This window comes from Lissotriton helveticus, chromosome 2_1, assembly GCF_964261635.1.
Source record: "Lissotriton helveticus chromosome 2_1, aLisHel1.1, whole genome shotgun sequence".
NCBI classification, from domain to species: domain Eukaryota; kingdom Metazoa; phylum Chordata; class Amphibia; order Caudata; family Salamandridae; genus Lissotriton; species Lissotriton helveticus.
In genome coordinates, this window is record NC_136059.1 from 579,820,815 (window position 1) to 579,839,180 (window position 18,366).

Here is an 18,366-nt window from a genome sequence, read left to right on the forward strand (position 1 = left end):
GTTCCCTTATAAGGGTCAGATTAGGGGACATTAGTCGTCTTACCTGTCCTTTCTTTCTCAGTCAATTAAGTTCCATCATTTTACAGAAAGGAGAGGTAGTAATATGGCAAAATACGATCGTTTTGTTTCTGTCAATTTGTTCAAACACTGTTGTGTCCAAAGCCAATTATACCTGTACCGGCGAGGTACAGTGTCGTCATTTATTCAAAAGGGAGCAAGGGAGCCCTCAGAGGGAGAGAGCGTCGTGTGCACCAAATAGGCTATTAGTACACGTACAACATAAAGAGAGAGAGAGAGAGAAACGTGTATAATAATAGGTTATTCAATGCACACACATATAGAACAGTACAGGTCGGTTTCACGTATAAAACACAAGCTGAGGGAAAACCTAAATACATAGTTTACGTACACACAAATACCAGATAGGGTGCGACAGTACATACATCAAGTACGGAAACCTAAGACAGGACACAGAGCTATTTTGGGCAAAAAGGACTTTGTCATGCATGTTGCATATTCTCAGTATTCCCTTTAATTCATTCTGGGGGTCGAGCTCGTTGTCCTCCTTCCTTCCTAATAGTAGACAATTTTTGTCGGTAACCTCGCTTCAAAAATACTTACTCCTTTTTAATTAGTCGGACACTAGTCCAGTCGCGCTTATACTCACGGTGGGGTCTTCCAACATCTAGCAAATGATGATCCAAGCTGAGGTAAAGGAGGGGTGTCAGTCGGACGCGCGGTGGTACAATTCTGACTCTTCTATGATTGTGGAAGAAGAAGGGGTAAATCTAAAAATAACAATATCCCTAATATCTGGGCTGAGGGGGGGGTTTTGGATGAACCCCAACCCGGGGTACTCTTAACTTTTCTTATTTAGTCAGCACATAAATTAACTCATTGGTGCGCATTGTTTTGGGTGTACATTTGGGATATCGGTTTGGGGTTGGGTTCGTCGTACTGAAATAAGCCTTCGGGTTTCTGGTGTAGGCCCCTCTCCCATTCGCTAGTTCCAGAGAGAGTCGTTCCTCAGTAAGGTAAGTGCTATATTTCTATTCGTCTTTCACATGCGGGTACCATGTTCGGGCTTAATTTTCCTATCCCATTAACCGTTCGATCAACGCCTCAATCATACAAAAAGCATTCTTTTTTTTTTACCCAGACGTGCGCCACACATACACATCCATACCGTACAAATCAGGGCCCATGCACTCATTCATACCATACAATTTTTCACGCTCCCAGAGATAGCTCCTACATATAATGTACCGTCTCACAGAGCTAGCCTATTTTCCTTGCGTGGAACATGGTGCGGTTTTAGATCTTCTCCATACTTCAGCTGAAATTCCGATGTAACCTGCAAAAAGAAAAAGAGGGGGGGCAGCGTTCTAAGCACATCAGCGCGCATAAACACGAAAATGTTTTTACCTACCACGTACTTGACTTATCTCTCTGGGATGCAGTCCCTTATGTCTCGGCATCGAAGCCCAGAGAAACTGGTAGTGCGGCAAAGAAATCCAATGGTAGTCTGTTCACTACATAGATCGCCCGAGGGCGGTAGTACAGACCGCGAGTAGGAGAGGGTCAAAGGCCAGGGGCATTCGGTATAAGGTGGGGGGGATGACGGATTCATGTTTTCATTCGAGGAAAAGAAAAGGTTTACGGTGGTATAGGGTCGTTCCTGTTCGCAGATCATGGTATTTAAAGAAACAACCCTATCAATCTAAATGACTGTTACGATGCTAGTTCCATATATTTTTCTTTTAAAACCTTGATTGTAAAAATGTCAGTATTCAAATACGGGCCTCCAACCATACAGGCCGGCCACGGGGCAGGCGGTAAACGCATGAGGTAAGGAGAGATTACACTGTAGTATAGGAGTACGTAACGAGCGAGTCATTTAATTGAAAAAAACTAAACGTGACAAACGGTTGCAGGATCAGTGAAGGTTGATTTTATAATTGAAAGTATAACAGGATCAGTTACAATAAAATCGTTCATACGCATATCATCTTCCCGACGGCCCCCAGCGCATAGAGACCCTAAGGGGTGATTGTGCGCTATACAAATGTGGATTATTATTATTATTATTATAACATCAAGACTAAGTAACTAGAATTGTCATAAGGAGTTGCAAGTCCCGCCCATACTGCGCCATTTTGGTCGAGGCCAGGCGGGTCCAGAGTACAGTTCAAATGCCCCCAATAGCTAGCGGCCGGACCAGAATCCCTTTCGGCAGTTCAAAAAAGTTCCGTTAACGCCAGCAGAAGAGACAGGCAGCATGAACCGCGACTTAAAGGCAAGGAAGGCAAAATCTTCCCTACCGGGTCACCCTGAAGTCCCACCGGAACTGATCGAGTTGGCAGTCTACAGTGTCTCTTAGTCATTCGGACAAAGGCAGGTGTCAGCATGAGAGCATCACCATCTTGCGACAACGTTGTTGCCACTCCGGAGAGCGGGACAGCAGGCGCATCCCTCCACAGATGCGTTGAATCAGTCTCTCCCACGGCACCAGACGTGGACAAGGCGGCGGTCGCCCGGGGCAGCGGCACATCCATGGGGGACAATCGAGCAACAGTGGCGGTTGCCCCCAATGGAAGCCGCGGGAGTCGAGGGCCAACGACTCTCGTAGAATCTTTAAAACTGAGAGGACGTCTTCAGGAGTGGGGCTCATGCCCGAGCAGGCAAGCATCCGAGTTCCATGGTAGCCCAGAGCCATCCTAGTGGACCAGGCCCAAATCCGGGGAGCCAGCCGCCATCTTGAGAGCCCCCCCCCCAGCAGCCGCCCTTCACCACGGCCACCGGAGCGGGTCCCCCGGCCAGTCAACCGCGGGGGCTCGTTGAGTGGAACGCTAATGGCAGTCTTGGTGCAGGAGAGGAACCTCCACCTGGGGGGGTGGCGGGGGAGAGGGGCCATCCGCGCCGCCTCTCCGCGGGCGCCCCACGCCATCTGTGGGCGCACCACGCCATCTTCTTGCGTAGGTATACAAGGTGGCTGGACCAGGCAACAAAGGGGGGAGCCATCAGCAAGGCATCCCCCGCCCACAACTTGCTGGACATCACCTCTGGATTATACGTGGACGGGCCTCGGCGCGTTGGGTTGCCTCTGGCCTATTCGCACAACGGTCCTCCACCCCAGGCCGCCACCGACGCTACCTCGCCGGCTGATGGCTTTTGTAGACTTTTCTATAGCCCAAAACCAACTAAAAAAAACAGCCCAAGGTAGCCCAACATCGCTACTTTCAGGAAGGAGGGACAGGAACAGCGTAGAATGCATTGGGATTGTTGTTGCAGCCGTTTGCCATGTAAATAGTTGTTTAATAAAAAGTTTTAACATGTTACTTTGCTGGAGTGTTGTATATATTTATAATATTTGCATAGGGTTTGTCGTTATTTGGGCGGGGTGGGCGACGGAGCCGAGCTGTCTTGCGGCCATCATGGCGTCGAGCTTGGCTCTTCTCACTAGTTTCATATTTCTCATGAGGGGTTGTTCCTAATGTTTCTATTTTAGTGGGGTCAAAAGATCCCATCAGTGGCCTACTGATTTTGCTTGATTCCTTTTGTTTTCCCTAACGATTTTTATGTTATAGCTTGCTAGCACGATACAGCGGCTAATCCGTGTTTTTATATATATGTCCTTTTTATTAGGGGTGTCCTCCAGTGGAGCCGGATGGTTCACCTCTAATAAGCGGTCCGGGCTGAACCAACTACCAACAAACGGGGCGAAGATAGGCATGACGGGTTACAAAGGGGACAAAAGTCTGCACTACCTATCCTTCACTATCCGCAAAGACTAAACAGAGTATTGCGACTCTGTGCTTATTTGTGAATAGAGAATAACCCAAAGAGAACCAATTCCGAACGGTCAATGTTCGGACAAACAATCAATCAAATGAGGGATAAAAATAGGCACGACGGATTACAATGGGGGCAAAAGCCTGCGTTACCTATCCTTCACTATCTGCAAAGACTAAACAGAGTATTGCGACTCTGTGCTTGTTTGCAAATAGAGAATGATCCAAAGAGAACCAATTCCAAAACAGTAAATGCTTGGATAACAATCAATCAAATGGAGAGGGAAGCAGGCACGACGGATTACAATGGGGGCAAAAGCCTGCGTTACCTACCCTTCACTATCTGCAAAGACTAAACAGAGTATTGCGACTCTGTGCTTGTTTGCAAATAGAGAATCTCTCAGAAACAATCAAATGAGTAATACTAGTATTTTCAAACAATCAAACAATCAATTCGCAATTTGTCGTGTTACACAACCTTACCCGGACCGCATGGACAGTTCTTGTCTTCCGCTTCCAGCACCTGATCGTCCTCTATTCTCCGTAATTGCTGTGGCACTCCTGATGGTTCCCAGTCAGGACCGTAGATCACTCGAGAGAGAGGTCTGCTCGGAACCAGTGAAGTTCGAATGATCGGCTGCCAGACGAGGGTCTATCGGGCAGGTGCACTTCCCGATCGTTGCAGTCGTTCACTCTGTCGTTGGGACCTCTCCCACTGGATCCACGTGTCGCTGATGGGCCCCACGTTTGGGACGCCAATTGTTAAAAGGTATGGGCCGAATTCGACCAAGAACCCTTCAGTATTTGCCCGGCGTTAGCCGCCTCTCATACCATTCGAGATTACCTTACAAAGAGGCAGGCGCTGGAGACAGAAGGCAGGAAACAGGAGTTTATTCCGACGGAGCAGAACACGTCAAATCAGACAACAGGGTATCTTCTCAAGGTGCTCTAACCGCATCTCTGAGGCCTGGCCTCTTAAACACAGGTTTATGGCTTTATTGTACGAAACACGTTCTTGTCAATACTTTGAAGTAGGGAAAGACATCCTCGGAATCCCCGCTTCAAGCCCGTTCCCACACACATTTACAGTAGAAGTCCCCACCCCGATCTCAGCATGTGGTGGTCATCGCGTAGCTGGACATTCCGCTGGGAACGGGGATGTGTGTGATCAGTCGGATATTCGGGGTGCGAAAGCATTGATTAATCCCCGCTCCTTTGGTGTGAGGCGAGGTCCTACTGTAGGGGCAATAAACTGCATCTGTTGGGCTAGGTGATGGCCTGGGATCAGGCCGGACAATCGGGCAGGGAGGAAGAGGTTATCAAAAGGGCCTGTTCTCTGAATGAGATGAAAGAGCGAGGGGGTTCAGCACGGGATGTGGCTCGGAGACAGGGTCACGTTAGAGTTGCGTTTATGGCCCAAGCAGGAGAGACCGGGGGCTGTCGGGGCACGGGGGAATGCTTGAGAGGCCGGGGAGTGAGGGGGAGAGACGCGCAGGCTATTGGCAGTGGGTAGAGAGGCCCTGACACACAAAATGGCTGCCACTTACGTGCATGATGGGGCCTAAAAGGGACAAGATGGCATGGCCACTGTTTCACGATTTTCACCTTACTTTCAACAGTGGCTGGGGTGAACATAAATGAACGCCGCTTATATATACCTAATTTTAGTCATTTTCCACACCACAACTTCCTACACAGTTTTGCATGCTGACCATGTAGGCAAGTGCTTCAGGACCCCACATAGAAGTAATAAATTCTATGTAAATGGTGCAGTTCAATTCAACAGAGACAGCAGCAAATCACACTTCATCTGTAGAGCAGGAATGGGATATGGTTCAACAGTACAGTCGGCTCTCACATAATGAAAAGTAAGAACAAATGCAGCAGCAATGCATACCTCCTCTCACACACACCTGCAAACATATAAACACAGAATAGCTGGGAAACAACCTTTACAACGCAACTTTTACAACGCACTACCATTACAACAAAACTTTTACAACGCAACATCATTACATCGCATGCCATTACAACGCAACCATTACAATGCATGACACTACAACGCATACCACTACAACGCATGTCATTACAACGCAGTCATTACAACGCATACCATCACAACGCATAGTACCCTTACACTATCCAACACTTACCCTACTGTTGCACCCCCTGGAGTTAGAATAGTAATTGTTACCCCTGCACTATCCAACACTTACCCTACTGTTGCACCCCCTGGAGTCAGAATAGTAATTTGTACCCCTACACTATCCAACACTTACCCTACTGTTGCACCCCCCTGGAGTTAGAATAGTAATTTTTACCCCTACACTATCCAATACTTACCATACATTCAATGTAATGGTATGCGTTGTAAAGGTAGTATGCTTTGTAATGGAATGCGTTGTAAAGGTAGTTTTTAAAAATTTGTTGTAATGGCATGCATTGTAATGGATGTTGCGTTGTAAAAAATGCGTTTTAAAGGTATACGTTGTAAAAGTATGCGTTGTAACGTCATACATCCGAATAGCTATAGTATGTGCAGCATCTTTGCAAACTTTTCCCTCACACGAAGAACAGCTATACAACAAGGGGCAGCAGTGCATGCTTTCTCCCTCATAAGAGAACTGCATTTTCAACAATTAAGCAAATTTCTCCTGACATGTATAAAACAATAACGGTGTAGGGGTAGCAGCACGAAAATCTCTCAAAATGTGTATGTACGTGGAGGGAGATGGCTAGAATGTGACGGTGCATTGTGAGTCTCTTATACTGTGAGATGGTTTGTGCTGGTGTGTGTGATCATGGCTTATGTGATACTGTATGTGTGAGGCTGAGGATGTGTGTGATGGAGAGTGTGTCCGCAGTGATTTGTGTATGTGATGATGTGGCTGCACAGTGTGATGGTGTTTATGCGTATAATGGAATGTATGTGTGTTGCTGTGGATAATTATGTTGTGTGACTGTTCATCATGGTGTATTTGTTGGTTTCCAAATTACCACGCACAGTTCACATTAGGCTAGTAAAGTAGACATTTCATGCTAATATCACAGTTCCCCTATTATATGGTCCCAAACATGCAAACATATGCAAAGAAGCATTGGCAAAGCCATCAGCTCACCAATTACATGTTTAAAGGTGCAACCAATTGGTTTATGGTTGCTTGCATGACCTGTACGTCAAGGCCATATGGTATTTCGTGGACAGTTATTTTGCACTATGTGTATTCCAAATAGGTTTAGTCAGTCTTTAGTCAGTGCCAGTGTGCTCTTTGATCTATCAACTTTGAAGTCAAAACAATATTTTATTAGCTAGCCTATGGATTTTGTTCAGAAATTGATTGCTGTTTAATGCCTTGTCCTGTCATAAAGACACAGCCCTATTCATTAATCACTCTCGCATGCTCATTTGCTACATTTACCCGTCATAATAATATATTGTTGTATTACAACTTTTTTGTCACAAAATGAAAACATGCAAGGAAATAGGTCTTTCAAAGAATGGAATAAAAATACTGGCTCTTTATGAAAAAAGTATCTGAAATGTAATAATATGATACTGTTTATGCCTTTCTAATTTCACAACTTCATCCTCCAAATCCTTTACTTATCATGCCTCTTTGAACATTCAGATTAAATTGACTACTGCACTCTGTTCAGTAAAGGGGCTCTACTCTCAAGTTCTGTATTGTTTCCAGCCTATGATGTTGCTTCATTATCAGATTTTATTTCTAGGAAGTTAGGAGCAGAACACATCATGATGCCCAATTATTACTAAACACTTCCCCTAACAAACAGTCAGACCTATTGGTTTTGCTGGGTTTTTTTTCTCTCTGCCTTTAATGGCCTACTCTTTCTAATGTGTTCAAACAACCTAAGCTGCATGGTCGTGAGGAACTTATAATAGGCTTAAAGACTGCCCATTACTTATCAATGGTTGGCTTTATTGTCACTTTCATTTGACTTGCCTTGTCATCTCTTTGCCCCTCCCTGAAGTATGGCCTTTTTACTATACTTTTCCTTGGCGGACTTGTGTTCTCCCACTGTTTAATTTCAGGCAACTACCTTTTTTTCGTTTTGCTTTTTACACTCTGGGAGAATCTGTGTGTGTGCTTTGTAGCTCTCTGCCTAGTGTGCTTCTTCCCTTCCCCAAACTATGCAACAGCCTGCACTCGCCATGGGTTTCTCGGTCTCTCAATTGCTGCTTTTTCTAGTGCGCTTTGCCCCCTGATGCACTCCATGTTGCTCTCTTCCTAGTATGCATCTCTCTCTCTTGAGTGCTTCTCCCTCCATGCTGTATGTTTCTCTCCCCCTCGTGCTCGATCTTAAAACAAACTTACAAGAATCTTTCATAATGAGCTACGGACCTAGAAATGTGAAAATGAGGACGTTCTTTTTTTGGGGGGGACAGATATCCATAGAGTGAATTGTTTTAAATATCTGAGGCTTTCTTTTGATTAAAACTTAACCTGGCAGAGCCTACATCAATTCATGGCTGCTCATACTCAAAGAGCTGTGGAGGCAGCATTCTCATTTGCGAGAAGGCTGGGACACAAACCAATCATCAGTATTTATTGGAGATTTATGGGAGTAAATGTGTCTCTGTGGTGATTTATGGTGCAGGGGTCTGGGGCCATAAAGGTCCAGGGTCAATTCAGCAGATTAGAAAATAAGTTTGTTTGTAGGTTATTGGTTGTTCCCCAATTATGCCCTGCTTTTATGTGCCTATCAGAGCTGGGCTTAACACCTGTGGGTGACAAGATAAAGCTGGCACCACTACTCATATGGCTGAGGATTGGGAGGAACCCTGATCCCAAACTCTCAAAGGACATACTGGAGGATTGTCTTTCTCTGGACAATGCTCTCAATATACCCAGGATACGATATAAAAAATAATTGCTGGGCCTGCAGGATTATGGCGAAAATCTGGGAAGTATTGACCCGAGAGCTCTCCAGGGTAAATGAGGTATTTTGGTAAGGGCAAGGCAGAGCCCACCAGGCAGGCTTTCATTATCTGCTCGTAAGCCACACTTACAATCCAATCAACTAGAAACAGGGGTGTGAGCCTTATCTCTCCTGGATTCTGAATGGGAACCACAGGTTTTATTTAACAAGACCACGATTAAGTCTATTGAACCTGATAGTTTATTTTACTAGTAATATAATCTAGGGGGTAACCACTGCCTAGATGTCCAGGCAATAACACTGCCACTCTTGCACTTTATTGTATTTTGCACTCTGAATGAAAGTATTAGGAAGCACTTTATGTGCCCTATTTTTCACTCCTTTAATATGAACTCCAATAAGGAGGCTTTTGAGCAATTGCAAAGGCTGGAGAATGAGAACATTTGCAAGGCAGTGGGAAATGCTGTCATCCTTTTACTGAAGGTTAGAAATAAATATGGCTCAACATAAGAACAACTCCACCCTTTTCATATTTGTATGTTAGGATCTGATCCCGTTTTTTTAACTTTGTAAAACTTTTTAATCATTAGTCTGAGACCCATCAGGTCTTTTTATATATGTTCTATGTATGTTATGATTGGCATGTACCCTATGTAGTGCTTTCCTTGAACCTAACCGTGTTTTATCCCCAATCCTCTGATGTGTCTTGAACCTCGTATTGCTGCTTCATATATGAAATGTTTTTATCAGCTGCACTTTTATTGCCGAATTGGCCAAATAAAGGTTTTGTGTGTGTGCCTCTTATACCGTCCTGCCCCCACCTGGCTTTATTTTTATTTTCTTCCCCTCCTCCCGTGGATTCCCCCAACCCACTCCTCCGTTGCTTCCTTAGCCCTTGTGGACATTTAATTATTATTTTTTTTTTTTGCAAAGCCTCGCAGCTGCTTTTTGCCACTGAGCGCTCTGCTACAAAAAAACAGCACTTTCACAGATTTAACATTTTTTTGCAGATGTAAGTGGTGCCTGCACTACAGAATGATACCAAAGGGGATGATGGACGGAGTGTTTGAGCAAATCAAACCCCCAGTCAACTGATCTGGGTTTAATCCATCATCAGTCTTTGGCTCACTCTACCACCCCAGTTCAGACATGGCCATATGCAAATCAGTCTGATCCTGTGCCTCATGGGAACAGTCCAGCCCGAACTGCCAAGCCATGTCTTTCCTGGACAGGAAGCAAGCATCCTGGGACAGGTTTCGGGTTCATAATCCTCATCAGCCAGGCTATCTTGAATCCAGCAGTACAGTGAGCATGCCATGCCACTGGAATCAAGCTATCCTGGCTGAAGAGGGGTGAAACCCTGAAACCGGTCCTAGGATGCTTGTTTCCAGTCCAGGGAGGACCTGGCTTGGCAGTTCGGGCTGGACTGTTCCCATGAGGCACAGGGTCAAGACAAATTTGCATATGGCTGGGTTCAAACTGGAATGGTATGGTGAGCAAAACACGATGGATTTAGGCCCAGATCTCTGTACCGGGGTGAATGTATGACATTGTTCTGCATTCTGTCCATCAATAGTTCTTTTCGCACCTCAGAATGACACTTCCAGAAGCAGCAGGCGCATAATCAAGCCTCAGCTCTATTTACTTTTCATTTATTTGCTGATGCTGCATAGCATTGACAAACAGTACTGGAAAGCCAATAGATACAAAAGGAAAAACGTGTAGGCTTTACCAATGCTTGTTTTCATTTACTTCTATTTTGTGTTAGCTTTGCATTTTGTTCTTTCTTGGCACAAGAAACCGATGGCTAAATACCATTAATATTTCCTAAATGGAATTTTATCTTAAGACCCAAGAGCAGAGCAAGGCTAGGTCGGTGACCTTCTTGTGCTGTAATATAAGATGGCACCCTTATCTTATTGGCAGCCTTGTGTGTTTAATAACCACTTTAATTGTTTAATTCAGTTGAACGATCACACACTGGGGGAACAGTGTCTCCTTTCAGTAGAGTTCAAGCTCCTGTCTCTGGATTACTTGCCAGAGTTGCCGCATAAGTACTGGAAGGGGCATATATATCTCTGGGAACTGCAGTCTGGAGGAAGAGTCCCCCTTTTGTGCTTTTCTCAGAAGCAGCAGCTCAACACATAGTTATGGCCTCTCTCCTATTTGGCAGCGCATGCTGCATTCCAATGAAATGTAAATGCTGTATCCTGTTAATAACTGGCTGCTCATCAAGCCAAACCATGCATAGCGGTGCACTCAGCCCATATTTTATGCAGGAGTGCCCACCTGTTTAAGCCCCGACAAGTTAGCCTATGGCTTTTTGTGTAACATTAGAGAGTGTCATATTAAGTTATACTGAAATATTCTTTGTTCTGGGCATGGCACGCATGCAAAGCTAAGGTGTGCTTGACTAAAAAAAGCAGGGCAGGTTTCCTGGGAGGCTTGCACGACAGCCAGGTACAGACCGAGCATGCCAGCGCTCTACTTAGTTTCCCAAACTACCCATTTCCACTTTTACTCCTTATTTGTGACCACAGGTCGATCTAGGTTTCAAGTATTACTGTTTTGAAATAGCATCTTATGTATTCATATTTTATTTTCTAAGCTCTTGTGGTGTATATGAAATAACATTTATGTAAAGTTTTCGAAAGTGAAATTTTACCTAGATTTCCACTGTTGGACTATCTATAATTCGTGGATATACCTACTTTTCCTTTGTCTGAAGCTCTGTATAGCTCATATACACGATCATGCAACATATAATCCTAAATGATACTTTTGCTTGTTGTGCAAAGTTTCCATTCACTATAGGTAGTTGCAAATTGCACACATACTTTTAGTGAATGGAGAGGATATTTGTGAACTGCCCTATGTACTAATAGGTTGGTTCATAAAATGCCAATTCATACTGCCTATACAATTCAACTTACCTCATCAGTATTAATTTTGTAGGCCATAAACTATGGCTCACTATGATTGGATGCCATCACAGGGATGGTTGACTGCTGGAGTCAGAAGACCATGTCTGTGATCGCATTTTAAATAGAGGCAAAAGATTTTGGGGAAAGTTGGCTGTGGCTCCGTGAACCACTACCTGCTCCCCACAAATTTCTTAACATTCACATTCACAAAGGGAAAGAAGTTCCTCCCATTCCCATTATTGAATGGGTTGAAATCTACCTTGCGACTTTCGAGGAGGGACCCACATCGCCGCTCGCTGTATTCCCAGGGAGCTTGCTGCTGCTCTGCCCACTGTCTGGTGCTCCTTGTGTTGCCTGCTGTCTCCCCTGCTGCCGCTGCCTACAAACATCCAAGGCGCGGCCGCTGTGCGGGGAGACTACTTGGCCCAGAAGCCCCAGCAGAACGTCGTGGGACACGCCCCCTTTGCGCTAGGTGGCGCTTTAAAAATCAGACTGATCTCCCGCCTCGCGGGCGGCGCGCGGGCGGCGCCGGGAGAAGCCCGGGACAAGGGCGGGACAGTCTGCGACAGTCCGAGACTGGCCGTGACTGGACTGGGCCACTCCCTTTGTCTCACAAGTAAGGACAATATAATTATCTATCAATACCTTTCTTCCTGTGTGAATGCAAAGCGGAGTATTTCATTCTCGGTATATGACTTGTATGTTCTAGTTTCAGTGTCTTGGCATACTCATTTCTGCTTAAGCCAACACGTAATCTGATACTGTCTGCGATCCTATTGGGCCACTTATATGCCGGTGAAGTAAGAGTCTCTGGTTGCTAATTCTTCTTGCCAATCGGGATAAGCAACAACGCAGTGTTTAACATGCCAAAAAATATGTCAAAAAAACTGCCCCCAGATAAGACAAAAACCATAGACAACTATATGGTCCAGGTGGTTGCTAAAATTAATAACGAAAGGAGACAGTCACTGGGTCTAAGTCAGTCTCCCAATTTACAGCTATTAAGCCCAACCCAAAGTCCACAACAGACAGTTTCCACAGCGCTTGATGCCCCTACGGATCTGATAGATATTACGGTTCATTCTAGCCAAAATCATGTTGACCAAAACAGTCTCATGTTGGACGATGTAGTAAATATAGTGCCATCAGATTTAGAAAACAATAACGACTCTGATCATGAGATTACGGGCCACAATTCTGATGATCTTTCATCTCCCGAACAGGAAATTCGACCTGTGAGAACACGAAGAAAAACCCAGCAAAAACGGACAGGTCTACGCTCGGGAAATAGGAAAAAAAGAGCAACACCCACAGGGAAAAATAAGGTCAAAACCACCGAATATGGAGATGACCACGACCACGATAAAAGCTACAGGGACGATGATCTGCTCCAGAAGATAGCTGACATTATAGACTTTAAAATTAAAACCATAATTAAACCTCTAGTTGCTAAGATCGACAAACTAAATGCCGAGGTAAAAAGAATGAGTGGTCTTCAGTCTAAGGCTGTGGATGGGGTTGACAAGCTAACAACTCTGGTATCAAAACCGGGACATCCAACTGAGAACAATGTGAGAAGTTCCACAGAAAAGGGGAGTGGGTTGACGCTCCCTGTTTGTGCAGTCCAAAATCCAACTAACCCTACCAACCAGTCGCTGGCTACTGACGATGCACCAGCAATAACAAGAATTCCGCCAATAATATGTCAGGAAACGGACCCCCTCCAATTTATTGAAGAAGCCTCTCCAGTGGTATTAGTGCTGGCTAACGTTCCTCCATCAATGGATGGCCAAACTGAATCGCCAGCATCTTTGTCCAGTAAGGCACTGCACTGGCTAACAGGAAACATGCAAATGGCACCAGGAGGCAAGCAACAGCTTGCATGCGAAATTAAGTCAGTGAAAAGGGTCGCTTGGATTGGGAATCGACCGAAAAAGTTTAAAGGAGACTGTGTTATAGTGACTTTTTCTCATCCGGCTGTTCTACCCAATGTCTTAAATCATATTTTCCCCCCACAAAGAAGATCTGTGACTGTTGTCCCCCTCACCCTTAAATTTTTCTATGGGGAACAACAAAATGTAACATTTACCAAGACTCCGGGACCTGTGTGGGACATTATGAGAAACAACAGAGGAATAAAGGTTCCACTTAACGAATGGGGTATGGCCCTAGGAAACAGATATGAAGCTCTATCAGGGCTAAATGATTGTGATTGACTGGGTAGATGTAATTCTTCTTTCCTCACTCCCTCTGGTGTTCGAGCAGGGGGAGACTCGATAGACTCGATAGCCCAGACAAATGTTGAGACAGCCGATACACTGATAAATGTTAGTAACATACAGGCCGATCTGGGCGTTACAAAATATGATTATCACCCCATTGGCCAATCTGACCACATTGTTGAAAGTGATCAAAATGTAAATTTATCCCCAAATTTGATTGTAAGTGGGAATAATACAAATGAATATGATCTTCCCCAACAACATAGGGAGGGTCAATCTAGCAGTATGAAACCCAATAATGACAATGTGCATGCTCAATTTATTTTAATGTCATGGAATGTTGCAGGTTTAAAAAGTAAAATTCCATCACAGGACTGGTCAACTTTCCTGGACTCGAAGGATATTATCCTTTTCCAGGAAACCTGGCAGCTAGATCCAGAACCTATTCAAGGCTATTTACATTTTTATGTCTAAGCTATACCGAGTTTAAGGGGAAGGTCTAAGGGTGGCCTGGTGACATGGGTCAAACAGAGCAGTGAACATTCAGCTCTTCAACTGGTTACTAACAGTCCTGATATATTGTTGGTTAAATTACAGCGACCCCATTGTAAGGATCTTTATATCTTTAATATTTACTCGAGGGGTTTACCAGGTGGCAAACCTACTGAGGCGGTTGATCAGCTAGATTCTCTTTTAAAACAATACTGTTTGAACGCTAATGTTATTGTTGGCGGTGATTTTAATTGTTGTTTCGAACCACTTGATAACCAAATGTAGATCTTACGACAGAAGAGGACTATATCTGGGATATCCTTCAGCTTTCCTTAATACCTATTAAAAAGTGGTCCGAGGCTGCACTCCAATTAAAAGTCCTATGTGTAGAGTATGGGTTGCGGGCCACTAACGGAAGAACGGGCTCGGATAAACAGGGTGCCCCTACTTTTACCAATGGCACTTCACATAGTCGCATCGACTATATTTTGATTAATAAAGAGAACTGGGCTAGCGTTGATGATATGTGGATTGAGCCAAGGGTTGAAAGTGACCACGACCCATTAATTTTGACATTTAAATTGTTTGACCTATCGAAAGGAAATGAACTGAGAGAAAATGTTCAAGTAACTCTCTCAAATGATAATAGACGTATCAGATGGTCAAATTGTGCAACTAATGAGGAAAGCATAATAGCTATGAGGGACTTAACAACTCAGGCCATTAGAGAATTAAGGAGAAAATCCACTATGGTCACTCCGACATCTGAAATAACTATGATCCATGATGAGTTTTTTAATAAATTGAAATCCTTTTTTGTAAAAAAAGTTACTAAAAAGCAGTGTAGGCCAACAAGGAAGGAAGATCAGTGGTACAACAAATCCTGTAGGGTTGCCTATAGGGCCCTATCCGATGCAGTAAAAACAAAAGATAAAAACAAGATAAGGGACGCCCGAGTCACGTATAAAAAAATGCAAACTAGAGCAAAAGGGGACTGGGAGGAAGGCTACTGGAGGGATCTCCTAAAAGCTAGCAAAGAAAGGTCTATGACCTCCTTCTGGAACATTGTTAAATGGGGAAGGGGGGCCAAAAGAGGTGAACCCATGAACCACATGTCACCAGAAGCATGGGTTTCCCATTATTCGACCCAGTTTGCTGCTGAGGATAGAGATGAAGAAGAGTGTGTGGCTCCTGTAAACACCACTATGAGCCACCTACTCTTTACTAAAGCCGACGTCCTAAAAACACTAAATAACATACCCAAAGCTAGAGCTCCAGGATTGGATTCTGTCCCTGCAGACTTGTTTATACATGATAAAGACCTATGGGCTACCTATATCCAGCTCCTAGCCAATGGTATCGCGAAGGGCTCGACCATTCCTGAGACTTGGAAGGGAGCCGAGATAATCCCCATCTTTAAAAAGGGGGCATGCCCGGATCCAGGTAATTATAGGCCTATTAGCCTGATCGCATGTATACAAAAAGTTTTGGCGAGGCTTTTACTGCAGCGCATCCATGGATGGATTGACGAACAGGACATATTGTCACCCTTGCAAGCAGGTTTTCGTAGCCACACTAGCACTATTGATCAAGTTTTTAGATTTGTTTTAATATATTGGCGCGTTGTTCTTCTTGGGGGGGGATGCTTTTTGCAGCTTTTGTTGATTTAAAATCTGCATTTGATTTAGTTCCTCGCCCCAAGTTGTGGAATACTCTACAAGAACAGGGTATTCCAAATGAAATGTTGTCCTTATTAATTAGAATGCATGAGAATAATTTTGCGCAAGTTCGCTGGAACCAGCAGGGCAGCGTTACCGATAAATTTCCTATTGAAAAGGGAGTACGCCAAGGATGCGTTTTAGCTCCAACGCTCTTCTCGCTATACATCGACAGGGTGATCAGGTACTTCGAACAACAACCTACAGTTGCCCCAAAGTTGGCAGGAAGATTGATCCCCCTGTTGATGTTTGCGGACGATACCCTGCTGATATCTAAGACTCAACAGGGACTCCAGAGGGCCATTGGAGTTTTTGAATCGTTTTGTGCAGACCATGGTCTTGTTATTAATACAAGTAAAACAAAATTTATGGTCTTGCACAAACGAAGACACATCAGAGGGAAGGCTATTATGGACGGGGTTCAACTTGAACAGACCCAGGTCTTTAAGTACCTCGGTATTACCCTGTCTTACAACTTAGACTGGAAACAACACACTAACGAGCTAGCCACAAGGCATGCTCAATTGACAGGAGCACTTATCAAGGAATTATTTTCCTCACATTCCAAACCTATTAGTCCGGTTTTAAAAATTTATAACGCAAAGGTTGGAGCGGCGGTTCTATATGGGGCAGAACTCTGGGGGCCTAGTAATCTCACAAAGTTGACAGTAGCACAAAATAAATTTCCCCGCAACATCACTGGCTTACCAATGTCAACCCCTTTGCTACCCCTAAATCATGATCTGGGATTCCACAGCTTCGAGGATATGGCCAGGTATAGATCAGTTGCCTACTGGAGGAGGTTATGGGTAACCCCAGAACTCTCTCAGTACGCCCAAGGCTTCCTTGAGGTTAGAACCCAGGATACAAGACACAAAATAGTATGGATGAGAGAGGTAAAAAATATCTATAGGGCTATGGGATTATCTCAATTGTGGGATGACCCTGTTAATAATGTTTTCCCACCCAAAAAAATACTTCGAGATTTGTATTGGAGCATGATTGAGACTAAGTGCTTTGGAAGCCGTATTGATCGATCTTTTTCTAATGACTTCCTAGAACTCAAGCATGCACCGGCCCTAGAATCTTACTGGGATTGGATTACCATCCCAGGTGACCGGAAGAGGTATCACCAATTGAGGGTGGGGACACTACCATTAAATGCCCTAACTGAAAAATGATATAAGAACCAAACTTCAAGGTGCCCCTTTTGCCCTGATCATAAGGAAAATATTGGACATGTGTTGTTTGCTTGCCCCGAATATAGCGCCCCCAGACGATCATGGCTAAAACCGATTTGTGCCCAGATGGGCTTAAAATCAGCAAACGAGGCTGCTAGGATTTTAAGAACTGACACCTCCCAGCCTGTTGTTATAGCCATGTCGAAATTCCTCCACTGGATGTGGATAATTTGGGCACGTAAAATGAGCTTGGAGTAACCTTAGGGATGGCCATTATATCCTGCTATTCAAATTTGCACATTGTATTTAGTAAGTGACATACTTTAAATACTGCATTAGTAACTGATATATTTTGTATTGATGAATTCTGCTCTTATAACTGTTTTTATAATTGTTTTAATATTATATATTTAAAAATATGTAAATATGTAAATAGGATGAGTTAGGTTGATATATCCTTTTTTAGATTAGACTGAAATGATTCATTGTGGATATTGTATTCTTGTGGGGTGTGGTTGGCAACAAAAACAACTTTTAATTGTAAAATGTCTTTTTATGATTGAAAAAATATCGAATAAAGACTAATTTGAATTGAATTGAATGGGTTAACACCTTGCTTTGAGGTGTCAGTAAAATTTCACTGACTGGATTTCGGTTACAAAACATTCATGCATACCTCAGCGAATCAATACTTAGAAGGGACTTGCAACACACTCCTTTCAAATAGCGTTTTTTTGTGGGTTTTTAAACTCATTTTGAGATTTTTCCGACAATGCTCCCGAATTGATAAATTAATTTAGTACAAGACAAAAAGCCATGTAGCGGTCACAAACCCTGTGATTTTGCCAATTGCAAGCCTTGCAACTGCTAAACGGCTTTGTACATTATGCCACTTATCTCTAAAAAAGAATATGATGTTTTCTTATGACTAGCTTAAAATATGTTTCCAAAACTGTTTTTAAACAGAGGGGCATTTGGAATCTTTTTTCTATCAAAACAAATGGGTGTAAAAGTCAAATGTAAATGTGAAAGCTCATGCTGAATACGTATTATTGGTAGTAACCGTATTATTTCCAAGAATTAACTAAACTGCACTATAGAAGAACTTCACGACTTTGCACTCTCTAAAGAAAGAC